Genomic DNA, 14,882 nt, shown 5'->3' with positions numbered 1-14,882 from the left:
TCACCAACACTGATCACAAGACATTATTGAGACGAATTTTGAAGAAATTAAATAAATTATTAGGAAACTTAAAAACACGAAGGCTCCTTGTAATGATGGAATCTTTAATATTCTCTTTGAAAATCTTCCCGATGTTGCCTTGAGACTGTTGGTTAAAATTTTCAACAAGTGTTTTTCATTAGCTTATTAGCTCTTTTAATCCTGAAATCTATGTGAGCAGACCAATTCAGTTTTAAATTAAGAATAATCCCGACGTTTTAAACTTGATCAACCACAGTAACCTCTGAACCTAAGAACTGTAACGGACGAGAACCATTTATGTTTTGCCCAGATTTACAGATAATCCAAGCTGACAACACCATTGCTCAACACATCGCAGGGCTTGCTGCATTAAATCAAAGAGAGTTTTAATGCTTATACCTGTCATCAATACCCAAGTAGCATGTTAAGTTGCTGTCATGTATATTTCTACTGATTGTGCAATTTATCAAGTTAGTTTATATCACTATTCTAATAACTGTTGTGTTATGGAAAAAGCGCAATTTATCTGTGTTGTGCAACATACTTTCAAGTTCATTCGTTATTACGAACATTTATTCACAACGAATGTGCAACTGATACAAAAACTCATGCATCGAAAAAGGCAGTAATAAAATCAGCGAAAAAACAATTGTGAAACTCGTGCAATCTACTACGTAATGTAAACAATAAATATGAATGACGTTTACAAAAACATAACAAACATAATTTCTAATAAATAAGTTTCACATTTGATTTTCAATACAACTGCTCTCAACACAAACATGGATCTTGTAAAATAATCTGCGCATGAAAAATGATAATGCACATATTTTAGAATTAATCTTTTGTGTTTTTGTAAATGAAAAATCGACAACGAACTGCATTTTTATGGTGAAACATGTATTCGTATGCCCGAAATTTTCAAGCGCCTTCGAATTAACGTGTTTTGATGATTATACACAAATTTCTGTGAAAATAACATTCTATTATTTTAAATGAGAATCATCGGAATGGTGTTTAAAATACGTGTATTCAAACATTCTTTAAAATTCTCAGACGATTTTGAACAAACTAATGTGTAGTTAAGCTTGAAAAATCTCGAAATGATTTTTACTTGAATATTTTCCAATATGGCATCGATTGTAACAGTGAGTTGAATAGAAAATGGTTCACCCAATGTAATGACATACATTATCTAAATAACAGGAAACATTAACATGGTCATATTTCGGAAAGAAATTCTCTACGTTTTGTTTTTTATCAGTTTAACCTTCTAGTTGAATTAAACAACAATACACAATAGTCATTTATCTTAAAGGGCCCGACTTTTGTGATACGCACTGTAGGTATTATTTTGGCAAGTCCGTGTGCTGGAGTTGCAAAAACAAGTTGCACAAGCGGTAACTGTGATGAAATTAACTTTTCGTTTAATATCTTTGAAAAGTGACGTCAGGTCTGCTTATTTTTTTTCGCGAGATGAAAACCGAATACAAATTATCTGTTTGATTTTTGTTTTCATTGCCTATGTAATGCTGTATTCCTGCAACTTTTATGATAATAATCTCATGTCTGCAAGTTTTGCGTTCAATTCAAACATCTTGCACAACTTTTTTGAAAGTTTTGAATTTTATATCAATGTTTTACTGAAACTGAAGAAAACTGCGCACACTGATCTGAAAATTCATGAGGCAGCCAAAACAATGCGGACTCTGCAGAAATATATTTTTTACTGCAAGGTTATCAATTCGGCTTAGCATTTTTTGCCTTGCGGAGAGCATCAATTATTTCATTAATTTTTCTTTCACAAGAGATTTATAGCAATTTTGACGTATATTGTGCCTGGTACAATTATGACAGCCGTTTGGAAAGTTTTTGATAAGTTGCGCAATTGTTATAGTTACTCCCGTTTTACATGACGATGTGAATTTTTTTCTGTAGAGGTTCTAGTGAAACATTAACAAGTTGGTGATTTACTGCACAATTGTTTTAGATGTACTTAAAGTTGTTCTACAGTGATTTTTTCGGTAGTATTGTGAAACTTAACAGTAATAAGTTGCACAATCAATTTTATTATATATTTCTAAACATATCTAACATAAACAACATTTCTAAATCAATTGTAAAACATCTTGAAAGTTCAATAAGTTACATTTGCTACTTGGGTATATGATAATCGTCGGCAAAACCGTAAGTCGGAAATTCAAGGTTATTAAGTTTCCTTAACAAACCATCAACGACTAGGTTCTATAGAAGTGGGGATTGTACACCACCTTGAGGACACCCACAGACACTCAGCTTTCTAATATCTGCTTGCCGAAGCGGTGAACAAAGAAGTCGATTACTAAGCATTGCGTGTATCCAATTTGTGATACTTGAAGGTATACCATGACCACGGGCTGCTTCCAGAACTGAATTGAAAGACACGTTATCAAATCCATCATCAACTAAAAGTTGACAATTATTTCCTTCCAAGCTCTTGGAATATATCCTGTCGGAAGACTAAAAGTAAGTATTTTCTTCAAAACATGTTCAAAACATGACAACATCCTTTCCAGGAGACTTATACGGAACAAAACTCTAAACTGTCCATTTGACCGATTCAATCGTCACAATTCTTCGAGCAAGTGCTCAAGAATCGCAGCTACTCGAAAAAGTCTTAGAATCTTCTGTCGGTGATGGCTTCATACATCCTGTAAAATGAGTGTTGGAAAGATAGTTAAGTACATCGCCTTCATAAGACAAGTATTCACCATCTGAAGTTCTTAAGAAAACGACATGAAGGTCCTTCGATTTTGATATTAACTTATTTAATCTGCTAGCCTGGTTGAGACTAGAGACATTTGTGCACAGGCTTCTCCAAACACTTCGCTCAGACGATCGAAAAGCATTTTTGTAAGCTTATGATCAGATAACGAAAGTTCAAGCTCATCGGAGACGAGCCAATTTACCAATTCATGCGCAATTCTATCAGAGCAGAGAGTTACGTCCAAAACATCCTCTCTTCCAGATCTCGTAAAAGTTGAACGATTACCTGCATTGACTACGTGCAATGCAGTGTGTTTATGAAACACTACTTTTTGATGAAAAAAAGTGCCGCCGATACCAAAAAATGGCTTGATGAGTGTTATCCAGACTCTGCAACGGGTGAAGCAACAATTCGTAAGTGGTTTGCATGATGAACGCAGTGGACGTCCAAAAGAGGCTGTTACCGATTAAAACGTGAAAAAAATCCACAAAATGATTTTCAATGACCGTAAAGTGAAGCTGATCGATATAGGTGAAACCCTAAGGATATCAAAGGAACGTGTTGGACATATTATTCACGAATATTTGGATATGAGAAAGCTTTGTGCAAAATGGGTGCCGCGTGAGCTCACAATCGATCAAAAACAACAACGAAAAACCATGCTGAAATTGAACGAATTGGGCATCGAATTGCTCCCTCATCCACCGTATTCTCCAGATTTGGCCCCCAGTGACTTTTTCCTGTTCTCAGACCTCAAGAGAATGCTCGCTGGTAAAAAAATTAGAAGCAATGAAGAGGTAATCGCGGAAACTGAGGCCTATTTTGAGGCAAAGGACAAATCGTACTACAAAAATGGTATCGAAAAGTTGGAAGATCGCTATAATCGCTGTATCGCCTCTGATAGCAATTATGTTGAATAATAAAAACGAATTTTGGCAAAAAATATGTGTTTCTATTAAACGATACGAACTTTTCAGCCGAACTGTTACAGGGGTTAGCCAAATTTTGAGCTAGGGCACATAACCGATTTTGATATGTTTACGTTTATGTTTATATAGACATTGCATTTCGATGCAAAGAAAACAAGTGCTCTGTAAGTAGCAGAAATCTTACGTCTGCTTAGCGGTTCAAATTGAACTGCCGAGTTTTGCATAAAGCAGTTCAATTTGAACTCCTATGCACAGAGATGTCTATCTCCTCTGTGTGACGAAGAGCAAGCAAAATTTCTCCCCTCGCACTGACAACTTCAACGAGAGCTCTTCTCTTTCACATTTATACACAACTGTTGTGTAAAGTGTGCACGCATCATGAGTGCGTTTGTTTATTTCCTTTTACCTCTTCCACTGAATCGCACCAAAGTGCTAGAGCATTAGCTAATAAATTCTCTGAGGTGGATGCAGATACTTTCACAGAGGTGTACACGCTGGTGAGCACTCTGCTGTATGGTTTTCGTAGATGAAGCGTGGACACGCAAAATCAGCAAAATAAAACAATTTATCGTAAAATTTTCGGTTTTCCTTGCAAATTTTTCATAGCAAGGCCAGATCTACTCTCTATTCATTGAAGTTCACAGAAGTGTTCGCTCACCATCACGCGCCAGTGGTCACTTGGGTGTATTTAGATGAGAGCGCGTGTGAGCGATTCATGCGAAGAGAATGTGTTTCACTCGCGCCAGCTGCTTTAACCACAAGCACACACTCAAATGCTGTCTATTCGACACTGAGAAGAAGTGCGCTTTCCTCTTCGTGCGGTGCTTCGTCTTTTTCATCCTCGGTTTGGCAAAAATCTGACTCTAGCGTGTATCACTCTGGTGAAATGCCATCTCTGCCTATGCACTGATAAGTCAAAGACGAAACGTAAACATATATAAATAAAAAAACATTCGTGCTCTAGTTCCAACATAGTTTGGACTTAGTCATATCAGACCTAGTTGCGGATTGCTACTTGGGCATTGACGTTACTGCCGATTATAAGCGGTAAATCACTTTTGCAACAATATGATACAACATCTTTGATGTCTTCGCTTGGCGAAGATTGGTTATGCGGCCAATATGCCGAACAATAGACATATTTCGTGTCTATGCCATCAATAGTCATACCATCTGCGACAGCACAAATATCCCGAGTTGGAAGTTCCGATATGAGAGAAACATCGAGAGCACTATTTGCAAGTGTACATGCCCGAGGCATTTCACGTGGATTAGTCATACTGATCTTGTTGAAGGCAACGAAGACTGGGTTTAACAACTTTCCAACGTAGAAGTTTCCCTTTTGGAAATATGGTTCTTGAACCAAAGCTATAGAAGCTGTACTTTCTTGCAGATGTCTGGATAGATTCATAGTTGCTGTACGTTTATGCTGGAGATTGATTTGTGCTACTTTAACCAAACTTTTCATTCAGTAAAAACCATTCAAGCGAAGAGGTTGTGTTTCGATTGTACTGGCTCGTGAGTTAACGGCTGATACCGAGACAATTCTAAGCTTCAGGTAGTTAAACTGCCCATAGCAAACGTAATATTCGGGGCGTTTCCCGACTGGAAAGCTAGCAACGAAGGCCATCCCGTTCATACGCACAGAGGTGTAGAAACACAGAGGTGCGAGAGCATAGAAGTGACGAGTCACAGAGGTGCCATCGCATAAAGGTGCGAAGACGAAGGGGTGCAAAGGCACAAAGGTGCTAAAGCAACCCAGTGCTGATCTACCAGGTACCAGAATTTGTACGCTGCGTAGGATCAAAAGAGACGGCATATATCGCGAGGTGCTACACTGCAAGCATCGCATTTGATCGCCACCAAGAGCAAAAGCACTGTACCTGGGGTCAGGTACAGGCAGCACAGCAAGTGCAGTGGTGTTCACAACGACGGCAGAGCAACTGAGATAGCAGTAAACGACAGAAGACTGCCAATTGGAAACAGCAGAAGACTGCCAATTGGAAATCGTTGGAAGAGCTTCACGTCGTTCTTCACGATAAAGGAACAGAGACATCAGCTACAAGGTAGATTTAATTTAATTTATTTTTTATTTCTTATATCTGAAATTTTACTAAACATAAGTTTTTATTTTGGTATTATTAATTTACAAAAAAATTTAATGTAATGGATGATCTTATGGAAGATCATCCGAATCCGATTCCGGATACTAGTAAGAGTTTAAATACTCCGAGGGCTAAACATTATCCACAGGGTACCACTGGGCCATGGATAGTCTATCTTCGAAAAAAAGAAAAGATTTTAAATTTGATGCAAATTACCAAGGATTTGACATCACATTTCTCTGAAGTTAAAGAAATATGTAAAGTTAATAGAGATAAAATTCGAGTTGTTGTCAATGACTTGAAACAGGCGAACGAAATTGTAACCTGTAAATTATTTTCTGTTGAATATCGAGTTTACATTCCATCGAAGGAGGTGGAAATTGACGGTGTCGTGACTGAAGCAAGTCTGACGGCCGATGATTTACTTAAAAATGGAGTTGGTCGTTTTAAAAACTCCATGCTTGAGGGAGTTAAGATACTCGAGTGCAAGCAATTGTACTCAGCATCTATTGTCGATGGAAAAAAGTCGTATCGTCCCTCAGATTCGTTTCGTGTAACATTTGCCGGATCTGCGTTGCCTAGCCATGTCTATATCGATAAAATTCGTCTTCCTGTTCGGCTTTTCGTACCGCATGTTATGAATTGCACGAACTGTAAAAAATTCGGGCATACAGCTACTTACTGTAGTAATAAGTCCAAATGTATCAAATGTCAAGGGCCTCATAAGGATAATCTTTGCGATAAAAATGTTGAAAAATGTGTTTATTGTGGGGAGAGACCTCATGATGATCTTTCAGTATGCGCTGCATTTAAGTTGCGTAAAGACAAAATGAAGCTTTCTTTAAAAGCACGGTCTAAGCGCACATATGCAGAAATGCTTAAAACGGTCATACATGTCTCCCCCTTGGAAACCGAAAACGGTTTTTCAAATCTTATGGAGCCAGAGGAATCTGACTCCGACGGAAATAGTGAAGATACCTCGTTTGTCACTCCTCAAGGGTCTGTTAAGAGGAGATTAACAAACCACAAAATACCTAAAAAGACACCTAAAATTACATCTTCAAAAAAAGATCCCCGTGTTAAAGCTAAAAAGCCAAATTTAAAACCAAAAACTGTGCCTCCTGGTTTGTCAAATTCACAAACCAATCCAGAAACTAGCTCAAGGAAAGACAATAATCCAGTGGGCTCCGTTTCACATTCACCAACAGGATTACTTAAGTTTTCGGAAATTGTAGAATGGATTTTCGCAGCATTCAATATTTCTGAACCTCTAAAGACTATCATAACGGCATTCCTTCCAATAGCTAGAACTTTTTTGAAACAGTTATCAGCTCAATGGCCAGTTCTTTCAGGTTTTGTATCATTTGATGGATAATTTATCATCCGCCGCAAATGATTCAATCACTGTCCTGCAGTGGAATTGTCGAAGCATCATGCCAAAACTTGATTCATTTAAAGTTTTGTTGCATAGTCAAAAATGTGATGTATTTACTTTGTGCGAAACATGGCTTACATCAAACATAGCCTTAAGTTTTAATGACTTTAACATTATACGTCTCGATAGAGACTCTCCGTATGGTGGAGTGCTTTTAGGAATTAAGAAATGTTATTCCTTTTATAGATTAAATATTCCTTCGACTTCTAGTATAGAAGTTGTTGCTTGTCAAATAAACATTAAAGGAAAGGACATTTGCATTGCTTCAGTATATATTCCTCCAAGAGCTCAAGTTGGACAACGACAGCTTAATGAAATTGTCGAAGCCCTTCCTGCTCCACGTTTGATTTTAGGAGATTTCAATTCGCACGGAATGATGTGGGGTTCCGTTTACAATGATAGCAGATCATCCTTAATATATAATATTTGCGACAATTTTAGCATGACGGTACTAAATATGGGTAGCATGACACGGATCCCAAGACCTCCTGCACGTCCAAGTGCATTAGATTTATCTCTTTGCTCGACTTCAATTCGACTAGATTGCACCTGGAAAGTATTTCCTGATTTACACGGTAGCGATCATTTACCAATCATCATCTCAATTAGCAGTAACAAAGGCATTGCTAATTCAGTTAATATTCCATATGATTTGACAAAAAATATTGACTGGATTAAATACCAAAGTAATATTTCAAGTGCCTTAACTTCAATGGAAGAGCTCCCCCCACTTGAAGAATATGACTTCCTCGTTTGTTCGATTCTGGAGGCCGCAGAACAAGCCCAAACCAAACGATTTCTTGGTCCATCGTCTAACAGAAGGCCTCCAAACCCTTGGTGGGACAAAGAGTGCTCAGATGCTAAGCACGCGAAACAAAATGCCTTCAAGATGTTTTTAAAACGAGGAGGAGGAACTCCTCAGAATTTTGAAAAATTCTTGACTTTAGAAACCAAGTACAAGAGCATACTTCGGGCCAAGAAATGTAGCTATTGGAGACATTTTGTCGAAGGTTTGTCAAGAGAAACCTCAATGAGCACTCTTTGGAATACGGCCAGACGAATGAGGAATCGTAACGTAGGAAATGAGAGTGAGGAATACTCGAACCGATGGATATTTGATTTTGCGAGGAAAGTTTGTCCAGATTCTGTTCCTACGCATAGCATTATTAGGGAATCTTTTTCAAATAATGGTTCCATTGATAGCCCCTTTTCTATGATGGAATTTTCCATAGCACTCATGTCTTGTAACAATAACGCTCCTGGGTTGGACAGAATTAAATTCAACTTGGTGAAGAATCTGCCCGACCTCGCAAAAAGACGTTTGTTGGAATTGTTCAACAAGCTTCTTGAGCAAAATATTGTTCCACCTGACTGGAGGCAAGTGAAAGTTATCGCCATTCAAAAGCCGGGGAAACCAGCTTCCAATCACAACTCATATAGACCCATCGCGATGTTGTCCTGCATCAGAAAATTGTTCGAAAAAATTATTCTACGACGTCTCGACACTTGGGTCGAGACGAACGGTTTGTTGTCAGATACTCAGTTTGGCTTCCGTAGAAATAAAGGGACGAATGATTGCCTTGCATTACTTTCGTCTGACATCCAAATTGCCTTCGCTCAAAAGCAACAAATGGCATCTGTATTTTTAGACATTAAAGGAGCATTTGATTCAGTTTCCATTGATGTTCTTTCAGACAAGCTTCACCAACATGGACTCCCAGCGGTTATAAATAATTATTTGCACAACCTTTTGTCAGAGAAACGCATGCATTTTTCACATGGCGATTTGGCAACATTCAGAAATAGTTACATGGGTCTCCCGCAAGGCTCATGCCTCAGTCCGCTCCTCTATAATTTTTACGTAAATGACATTGACAGCTGTCTAGTAACCCCATGTACACTAAGACAATTGGCAGATGATGGCGTGGTTTCAGTTACTGGACCCAAAGCTATTGATCTGCATAAACCATTGCAAGATACCTTAGATAACTTGTCCGATTGGGCTGTTCATCTTGGTATCGAATTCTCTGCGGAGAAAACAGAGTTAGTCGTCTTTTCAAGAAAGCATGATCCCGCGCAGCTTCAGCTCCATATGATGGGAAGAATGATCCAACAGGTTTTGACTTTCAAATACCTCGGGGTGTGGTTTGATTCCAAATGCACGTGGGGAGGACACATTAGGTTTCTGATAACAAAATGCCAACAAAGAGTAAATTTTCTTCGAACAATAACCGGATCTTGGTGGGGTGCTCATCCGGAAGATCTAATAAAATTGTATCAGACAACGATACTTTCAGTGATGGAATATGGATGCGTTTGCTTTCGTTCCGCTGCAAACTCTCATATTATCAAATTAGAGCGAATTCAATATCGTTGTTTGCGAATTGCTTTAGGCTGCATGCATTCGACACATACAATGAGTCTTGAAGTTCTGGCGGGAGTTCTTCCATTGAAGGATCGTTTTTGGGAGCTTTCGTCGCGACTGCTAATAAGATGCGAGGTACTGAATCCCCTAGTTATTAATAACTTCGAAAGGCTAGTTGAGCTTCAATCTCAAACAAGATTCATGACTGTATATTTTAACCATATGTCACAGGAAATCAACCCTTCAAGATATATTCCTATCCGTGTCAGCCTCCTAAATGTCCCTGACTCAACTTTATTTTTCGACACATCCATGCAGCGCGAAGTGCGTGGAATTCCGGAACACCTACGCTCGTTGGAAATCCCAAAAATATTTACAAGTAAGTTCAGGCATATCGACTCTGAGAAAATGTTTTACACGGACGGATCGCGAATTGAAGAAGCGACAGGGTTTGGTATGTTCAACAATAATGTTTCGGTCTCCTTTAGGCTTCAAGAACCTGCATCTGTTTATATAGCAGAGTTAGCAGCAGTTCATTATAGTTTGAGTATAATCGTCACATTATCTCCAAACCATTATTTTCTTTTCACAGATAGTCTGAGTGCAATTGAAGCCATTCGCTCAAAGGCTGCTGGCAAAAATGAACCTTTTTTCTTGGGCAAAATAAAACAGTGCCTGAACGTCATATTGAATAATAATTATCAAATCACAATAGTTTGGGTTCCGGCTCATTGCTCCATTCCAGGCAATGAAAGAGCCGATATTTTAGCCAAACGTGGTGCTATTGAGGGTGAAATTTATGAGAGACCAATTGCTTTCAATGAATTCTATAGCGCGTCTCGCCAAAGAACACTTGCCAGCTGGCAAGCTTCTTGGGATAAAGATGATCTGGGTCGGTGGATGCACTCAATTATTCCGAAAATATCGACAAAGGCATGGTTCAGGGGACTGGATGTGAGTAGAGATTTCATTCGTGTGATGTCCAGACTCATGTCCAATCACTACACGTTAGATGCACATCTCCTTCGAATTGGACTTTCCGAGACTAATCATTGTGCTTGTGGCGAAGGTTACCGCGATATTGACCATGTTGTTTGGACATGCGTGGAGTATCGTGATGTCAGATCTCAACTAATAAATTCCTTGCGTACCCAAGGTAGACTATCCAATGTCCCAGTTCGCGACATTCTTGCTTGTCGTGACGTTCCTTACATGAAACTTCTTTATTATTTCATTAAGTCCATTGGAGTTCCAATTTAAATTTTATTTTATGTTAGATTGTTTTCTCTTCCATGAGCTCAACCAATAGCCAGCTATCTTATATTAAATAAAAGTGATGAACTGATACAAACAAACCTGAAATAGTTATAAGATCATGTACAAAATAAATGTATTTCATTTAATGTAATTTATAATAGCAACTCGCTTGATAAAAACAGTGTTTAGATTAACTAATGAATACCAACATACTAATAGGATATTCGAAATGTATTAGGTTTAAAGTACTATGTATTGTAGATGCCACGGCGAAGAAAAACTTATGTATATTGCCTATGAAATAAACGTATTTATGAAAAAAAAAAAAAAACCAAACTTTTGAGGAAAGCACAACAGGTTACACTTGTATATTGATGTGTTTAAAGTACTAGTACATAAGAAGCATATAAGAGATATCCCGACTAGCCAACACATCTCGGACCGGAACTTCAGGTGGTCTACCTTAGGAAGTCCTTTAATGAAGACCTGGCGTCACGGTACTCCGCGCACGTCCATACGACATGCTCGATGTCCTGAACCGTCGCCAAAGCGCAGAGACCGCTCTCCGCGAGTGCAATGCACTGAAGATGCGCGTTAAATGTGTAATGATTTGACATGAGCCGAGACATCCCTTTGAACCAAGGCTTCGTCGAAACCCTAGGCATAATGGAAAGCAGCCACCGCCCAGTACCCCATTGCTTCATGAAGTTTGCCAACTTTCGAGTCTACTCCGACGAGAAATTCTAAATTTCATAAATATCGCCTTCTAATGCGCCCACCTTAGCCAATGAGTCTGCCTTTTCATTGCCCGGAATGGAAGATTAAAGGAAATTAAATAAGACCGCTCAAATAAAGCTCTCAGGTGTTCCCGTGTTTTCCCCAGGAAATACGAGGATGCTTTCGCTGATAATTAACTTACCACTCGATGTGGATAGACAAATAACATGTTACGACTAATTTTGTTTTATCTTTTATTCGCAGCTGCCTAACTACCCGCGCTATGGGTAAAACGCGCCATAGATCCGAGAAGGATCCAAAGGATGCTAATGTATGATGTACATGGTAAACGACCGTTTGCTGAGTAACAACCAATACGCTGATCTGCCAGTTGATGTCAAAGAGGAACTGCAGAAGAAGGAAAAAATTCAGCCTTCCTACTTGAACAGCTTCCCACCGGCTAACCGTTTACAATTATGTCTTGCTGGCAGCAATTTCTCGATAAAATATGGTATGCTAAACTGACTTGTCGAGCAAAAAATAAAAGGTCGCGACAATTTCAAAAGTCTGTAAATTTTGATGAAAGTCTGCGAAAAACTCGATTTTCAAAAGTCTGCAAAAGTCTGCACAACAAAAAATGTCTGCAGCACTATGTACGAAATCTGCAGATCTGGCTTCTCTGGATGTTACTCTCGTGTTTGTCTTCCTTCGGTAGCTCACAAAATGATAGAAAAAGAGCCTTTTATGTATAAATATCTGTTTATTAATCAACGTTTTACAGTACAAGTGTTTTGACCCTTTGGCCTTTCATCTTTGTTGTTCATACGATTCGTTATTAATAATAGGTGCTTTAGTTACTCTTGATTTACATACTAATGTTTAGTCATAATATTTATTTTAATTATAAATGAAATATCTACCTACTCATAACTATCCATAACCTAATACGTTAAAATTTTGAATAATTTTCGAACGATTTTGTCAACATGTGACCAAAATATCAGATGTCTGTCAAGGGTGAGTCCTAGATAGATAACTTCGTCGGACCATTGGATGGTCTCATCACCGAATCGTATTCGGCATTCGTCTGATGGAACAAGTTTTGGAGATCTTGAATGTGGAAACAAGATGACCTTAGTTTTTGCTGCATTGATCACAATATTCCAGCTTGTAAAATATTCAGTTAGAGCGTCCAGACCTGTCTGTAGTTTATTCTTCAGATCATTAATGAAAGAATGGCAGTATCATCAAATTGTGACAGAACACCACCACCCGTAAGAGGCGGGATGTCTGAGGTAAAGATGTTGTATTGGATGGGACCTAGGATACTTCCTTGGGGTACACCAGCAGGAATAGTAAATCTTTCTGAAAGTGCATTATTCAGAGAAACTTGGAATGCTCTATCTGCAAGATAATTTTGATAATTTTAATAAGATTCATCGGAAAATTATACCGATGCAGTTTAAACACCAGGCCATCGTGCCACACATTGTCGAATGCCTTTTAAATATCCAATATTGTCATGGCAGTCGTTTTGGACACAGATTTGTTTTGGTGGATGACGTTGTTAATCCTTGTGAGTTGGTGGATGGTGGATCTTCCTTTCCGGAACCCAAACTGTTCTTCCAGTAATATATCCTGTTTATTTGCGAAAGCAAGAATTCGCCTTTGTATTGACTTTTCAAACAGCTTGGATAAGGCAGAGAGTAAGCTGATGGGTCGATAGTTCTTGGAAAAGGAAGGATCTTTCCCCGGTTTCAAAACTGAGATAACTTCAGCTAACTTCCGCATTGAAGGGAAGTAGCCAAGCTCCCAGCACCTGTTGAAAATTTTAGCTAAGAAAACAAATGAGCGAATACTCAAATGTTTCAGCTCAATGTTGAAAGTGTTGTCGAAACCGGGGGCCTTCATATTTTTCGATTTTTCACAATAGCCAGCTCATTCGCAATGACTCTACTTTCCTCAGGAACAAATCTGTCTGATTGGTCAACCTCAGCTACGCTAACAGCAACGGCTCTTTCATGTGGACTAACAATGTTAAGTCCTCATTCAGTAATAGCCGTTCAACCGAGAAGGTTGTGTATAGAAGCGTACAGTTTAATAACGCTGGTTGGTTTACACGCGTTAAATACGACAACGGTTGAACTACAGGTAGAAACCTGTTGGCAGCAGCCGTTAAAACGTATAGTCGTGCTGCATAAGAGAGCCCTAGTGCTGGGCCAAGCTGGTGAAGGAAACAACAAAGGGCGTTTCCCAAACTCTACCCAGGCCGCAATATACAGCCACAAGTGCTGAGCAGGAGAGTGCAAAGGCACATCGAAGAGGAAGAGTGCAAAGGCACATAGAAGCAGGAGAGTGCAAAGGCACACCGGTGCGAAGGCACTTCGGTGCAGAAGCATATCGGTGCGGAGCACTAGGAAGAAGGAGACAAGACAACTCGGTCTTTCCACTGCCATACAACACGCAGGTATACACCGGTGACCTGCGCTGGTTACAGCTGGCGAAGACGAAAGCAAATCGGAATTCGAGTGGTGCTGGATGTCAGGTAGCAGTAGCATCACATCATATTCTATCGCTACAGTGAGCTTCAGCATTGTATCAACGTCCAGATACATCCAACAAGAACATCTAAAGCAACGAGGATCTACACGGCAGTGCAACGGAGATAGACAACAATTTCAAGGTAGAAGTTTTTTCTTTTCCTTTTGATTGAGTACTGTGTAGTGTTGGTTTCAAATTTTATTTTAAAGTTTAGTTAAAAATTTTAATGTAATGGATGAATCCATGGACGTAAATCCTAGCATGAATCCGATACCCCCACGAACGAAAAAATATCAGGAGAGCTCTTCTGGGCCTTGCATAGTCTTTTTTAGACGTATATCAAAGCCATTAAACATTTTTCAAATTAATAAAGGTTTGACATCACGATACTCTTCAATCAAAGAGATCATAAAAGTAAATAACGATAAAATTCGTGTTGTGGTAAATAATTTGAAACACGCGAATGATATTGTCTCTTCGGAACATTTCAATAAAGAGTATAAAGTTTACATACCCTCCAAAGATGTCGAAATTGACGGTGTTGTTACCGAAGCGAGTCTTTCGGTAGATGATTTACTCAAGCATGGTGTTGGTCGTTTCAAGAACTCTATGCTTGAGGGTGTGAAAATACTGGAGTGCAAACAACTGTACTCAGTAGTTCATGAAGAGGGAAAAAAAGTTTATCGCCCATCAGACTCGTTTCGAGTGACATTTGCCGGGTCTGCGTTGCCGTCCCATGTCTATGTCGATAAAATTCGCCTCCCTG

General features: G+C 39.0%; 1 protein-coding gene across 5 annotated transcripts in view; it reads left to right on the top strand.

Annotated features, from left to right (window-relative positions):
* Positions 1-14,882, top strand: part of LOC131435977 (GDP-fucose protein O-fucosyltransferase 1) — a 137,406-nt gene that overhangs the window by 92,614 nt on the left and 29,910 nt on the right. The gene's annotated exons all lie outside the window — the stretch shown is intronic.

This window comes from Malaya genurostris, chromosome 3 (assembly GCF_030247185.1).
Source record: "Malaya genurostris strain Urasoe2022 chromosome 3, Malgen_1.1, whole genome shotgun sequence".
Classification (NCBI taxonomy): domain Eukaryota; kingdom Metazoa; phylum Arthropoda; class Insecta; order Diptera; family Culicidae; genus Malaya; species Malaya genurostris.
Note: the sequence above shows the minus strand (reverse complement) of the source record. Positions and strands in the feature narration are given on the sequence as shown.